This window comes from Bison bison, unplaced genomic scaffold, assembly GCF_000754665.1.
Source record: "Bison bison bison isolate TAMUID 2011002044 unplaced genomic scaffold, Bison_UMD1.0 scf7180017864141, whole genome shotgun sequence".
In the NCBI taxonomy this organism is placed as follows: domain Eukaryota; kingdom Metazoa; phylum Chordata; class Mammalia; order Artiodactyla; family Bovidae; genus Bison; species Bison bison.
Window position 1 is genome coordinate 6,361,617 of NW_011494713.1, and position 5,281 is coordinate 6,366,897.

Here is a 5,281-nt window from a genome sequence, read left to right on the forward strand (position 1 = left end):
AAATAACTAAATTTAATAAATGTTTATAAAAAGCTTCAGTGAAGAGGGCATGCTACATAAGACTGGAAGACTCCCCAACCCATCATGTGCCCTGGGAGGACCTGGAAGGCATGCTATTTAACCAAGGCAATGAGAAATGAGCTGGCTGAGCTGGTGCGAGGGCTGCCAACATCACTGAGACATTCAGGAGGACTTTTGTCTATTGGTCAGGGCAAATGGCAGGAGATGCTGTTAGGTGACTGGGCTTCCATAGCAACCGGGATGCAAAGATCCTTCAAGGGTAGGGGCCAAATGGAGATAGGTAGCCATCAGAGGCATCATCAGCGATGCTGGAGGTGAGATCACCCAGGGGGCCAGACCCAGGGGAGCAACAGAGATAATGAAGAGAGCGTTTTTTTGGGCTCTCTTCAGCGAGCAGAGGGCCCCCGCATATTGTCACAAAGTTGTTCACGTCTTCATAACACGCTGAGACCATTAGTTCCAAAGCCCATCAAACTCAAAATTCTAAATTGAAAGCATCCAATTGCTTTCAATAGAGCCCCAGTAGATTTTTAGCTACATAGAGCCTGCTCACTTGGCATACCCTGCAAAATATCCCAAGTCCACATCTGCCAGCCACAGACAAGACGAATCCTGGAACTGCAACACTCCAGCACAGTTGCCCTTTGGAGCTCTGCTGACCCAGAGACCCCCTGCCGTGCTGCCGAGTGACATCTCCCACACATCTAAGCCCCCTCTGGGTCCCCTCTTCCCTGCGAGTTCTCTTGCCTTTCTCCCCTCTCCCTGGCTCCGGGAGGTCTGTGCGAGACACCCCCGACTCCCTGCCTATCAAAGCACTGCCCAAAGCAAGCGCGTTGTGTGCTACCGCCCCCTGGTGGCCACATATTTTCCTGTGTTACTCGCTTCAGGCCTGTTGACTCTTTGCGACCCCATGGACTGTAGCCCACCAGGCTCCTCTGTCCATGGGGTTTTCCATCTGAAGTGGGTTGCCATGCCCTCCTCCAAGGTATCTTCCTGACCCGGGGATCAAACCAGAGTGTCCTGCATTGCAGGCAGATTTTTTACTGTCTGAGCCATTATGGAAGCCTTTTTTCTTGCTTAGCCCTCCCATCCTTCAACTGGGTACAGGCATCCAGAGGGACAAGACAGATGAGCAGCCAGCAGGGGTATCACTCAGTCTGTGGAATAACTAGGAAGCAAGGAGCGGTGGTCAGGAGGCTGAGGGCAGCCCTCTGGATAAAGGTCATGATCCTGTGCCCTTCCAGACCTGAGCAGCTTTCAGACCTGGAACCCACTGAATAAAGCAGAGGAAAAGTCCTCAGAAGAATGGGCCCTATGATAATGCGGCAAGTCTGTGATCATTGCCAGTGTCCTTCTCAAAAGAGATCTAGGGCCATTTATTTCAGTAGTTATTCCCAGGGGAATGGTGACAATTCGGACATTTGAAGGACTATTGGATACATATTCTAAGTTGATACCTGGGAACCCAAAGAGTCATCATGCCCCCATCCTGATAGAGGGGGGCATAAGGGGAGCCTGGTAATGTGTGGAGTTCTGTCCTGGGTCACTGGACCCATTGGAATGGGTTTGAAGAGTGAAGATCTCTGTTACATGTTAACACACACCAGAGAGCATCTACCAGGGAAGAGGTGTTTAATAACCAAGTGAACACAATGACTCAGCCAGTTGTCATCAGCCAACTTCTGACACTACATTGCTGACCCAAGCATAGCCATGGTGACAGAGAGGCAGGGGCCCAAAGCATGAGTGTCTATTCATAAAGACCGACCACTGCTACTGCCCAGGGTCCAGCCTGCCAGCCGTAGATCAATGCTGTCTCTAGACACACACACATACTGAAAGTAGATCAACCTACCCCTTGGTGTAAAGTGATCAGTGACTCATCCTGACTAGGATGGACTCATCACTGGGATATATGTTTGCCTTTCCTGTTTGGAATACTGAAGCCAACACAACTCTGTTTACACAGTATTACCCTGGCAACATGGGATCCTGCAAAACATCATATGAGACCACAGGACTGACCAGAGCACATGGGTACATGAGCAGGGCATCCGTTGGCCCAATCATATATTCCACCACCCAGAAACTGCTGCCCTGCAAGAATGATTGAGGTGCCGGCTCCCAGATGATCTCATATGAGGCTGGGGTACCATCTCCAGGATTCAGCAATGCTATTCTGTGGCACGGTGCTCCCAACGGACAGAACACAGAAGGCAGCGAAACATGGTATGGAAGTTGAAGTGGCTCCGTGTATATTTTTTTTTATTACCAGCGACCCACTTAGTGAACTAAGGTTTCTTTTCCTTGACACTCTAAGTGCCTAGAGGTCCTTGTTTCCAGAAAGGGAATGCTTTCACAACAGAACTCTATTTTAAATTAATTTATTTTTGGCTGCACCGAGTCTTCATCGCTGCCCATGGGCTTTCTCTAGTTGCGGCGAGCAGGGGCTACTCTCTCCATTTGCAGTGTGTGGGTTTCTCATTGCGGTGTCTTCTCTTGTTGCAGAGGACAAGCTCTAGAGCTTGAGCTCAGAAGTTGTGGTGCACCAGCCCAGTGGCTTCACAGCATGTGGGATCTTCTCAGACCAGGGCTGTAACCTGTGTCTCCTGCATTGGCAGGCAGACTCGTAATCACTGGACCACCAGGGAAGTCCTCACTATGGAACTTTAAACTTTAAGCTGAGGCTACTGGTTGGCCATTTGGAGATCCCTGTGCTAAGAGACTAGCCACCAAAGAAAGGGGTCACCATCCTGCCTAGTGGGTAATTGACCCTGATCACTGGGAGAAGGGAGGCTGCTGTTACTTAAGGGGAGCAGAGGGGAATGGATCTTTCTCACAAGTGATCCAGTAGCAGAATCTCTTGGTACCCTATCCCTAACCCTAATTCTGATGGCAAATGGAAACATCCAACAGCCATAGCCTGAGAGGGGTATGGTTGCCAGAGACTCGAAGTTCTCATGGATGAGGTTCACCCTGACCAGAGGAAGTGCTACTTGAGGGTGAGGGGAATCTTGAATGGGTAGTAGAGGAAGATGATGAGTATCAGCTATGGCCTTGAGTCCAGCTGCAGTGTGTCCCAATGAGTCCCCTCAGAACTTTCCAGATGGGATTGAACTTACTCTATGAAGGAGGGGATGGAGCAGCACCATGGGTAGACAGCAGCAGCCACTGTGGCAAGCCACCGGGACCCCACCCTAGGCACACCCTAACTATTGGCCTTGCTGGCTGGTGAAGATCCACAGCGACATCTCTGGGAGGAATTCGACCTTTATGGAAGGAAGTCGCCTCATCCAAGGTCATACTATCTTCACATGGCCAGCATACATTCTGTGAGCAGAGTATGCTGCAGTGAAAAGGCACAAGCTCCTTTCTTTGTTCTGGGACATCTTTGCAGGGCCATCCCAGCTTCAAAGTTCCCTGTGGCCCATCAACTTTTCCCTCTGCCCAATCTTACTTCTCCCACTCAACCCCATCTACTATTTTTTTAAAAATATTTATTCATTTATTTGGCTGCGTCAGGTCTCAGTTGCATCATATGGGATCTTTCGTTGCAGTGTGCAGGCTCAGTAGCAGTGGCATGTGGGCTTAGTTGCTCCAAGGCATGTGGGATCTTAGTTCCCAGATCAAGGATCGAACCCATGTCCCCTGCATTGCAAGGGAGACTCTTAACCACCGGACCAACTCATCTGAAGTCCCGCTCATTTACTGTTGACAAGATTCTTAAATCAGTTTCCTGCATCCCACTCTCCATCTGTGCGAATCCAAGCACAATATTTTTTCTCTCATTCTTTAATCCTACTTTTTCCTCTTTCTTCCCCATTTCCCTTACGCATAGAGTGGCCATATCTCCTTGTTTGCTGGGAAGAGTCCCATTTCACTCCTGCTGATCTGGTGTCTCACCTGCTCAGTGTCTCCTTTAATTCTCAAAAGGGTCCTGATTTAGACTGTACATGATGTGATCAAAATTCACTGAATTCATCTCTTATTCATCACACACACGTTCTTTACGCTTATTATATTTTACTAGGTGCTGGGAATACAGACCTGAGTAAGAGATTCCAGTCGTCTGAGCACCAGACTCCAAATTCCTATTGAAATTGCCAAAAGAATATTATAATAAAAAGACACATTATAGCTGGAAACCAGAAAAAGGTGCCATTCTCATACAATAAACTTCAAGGAATTTCTCCAAGATACATTACAGGTGAGACTGGATTGAGGGGAGGGGCTGCCTAGACAGGTGTTTCCTCTGCATTCGTCTCACACATTTTCTTCAGATGAAGAACTACCCAGGGACCAGTGGAAGTCACCCCACTGGCGTGTCCTAATTCAGAGTAGTGGGAGACTGGAGATGATGTGGGGGAACTCCCAGTTCTACCTGCGTGCCAGCACCATGCACTGGGCACAGCAAGATTTTCAGGGGCACCACTCCAGCAGCTCATCTGTTTGGGGTTGTATCCTAAACACGGTGTGGGCATCTGAGAATGGGAGAGGAGACTCTATATTAAAGGTCGCCGCCCCAGTTAACATGAATTGTCATAAGAAACATGAAAAAACTCTCAGACGTAAGGATGAAGCTCTTTAGTATAGCAGCCTCTAGACGCAGCTGCCTGCCTATTCTCCATAGACCCCTGGAGCTTAAATCTAGAAAAGTTAAACGTACAATTGTTCTCAGTGTTTCACTTCTTCCATCACTGAGTCCTGGAGGAGCTGAGGTCCAGACAGGACTCCACTTTGGACTTCCTTAGCGGTACAGTGGATAAGAATCCATCTGCCAGTGCAAAAGACATGGGTTCAATCCCTGGTCCAGAAAGATCCCGCATGCCATGAGCAACTAAGCCCCTGAGCCACAACTACTGAGTCCAAGTGCTGCAACTACTGAAGCCCATGCGCCTAGAGCCTGTGCTCCCCAGAAAGAGAAGCCATTGCCATGAGAAATCCGTGCACCACACTGAAGAGTAGCTCACCACAATTAGAGAAAGACCAGCACAGCAATGAAGACCCAGTGCAGCCAAAATAATAATAAATAAATTATAAACGCCTATTACCTGAACACATACCAAAAATGGCTGAAATGTATCACTATCACATCTAAAAGATGGAGAAACTAAAGCACAGAAACCTGAAGAGGCTTGTCCAGAATCCTTGAATCTACTGCCCTTTGTCAGAAGAGTGATTACTGGCTATGCAAGTCTTTAGACATTTAAAGAGAACTTGTAGTTAAAGAGAAAGAGAGAAATTGGATGAACCAGTGTAA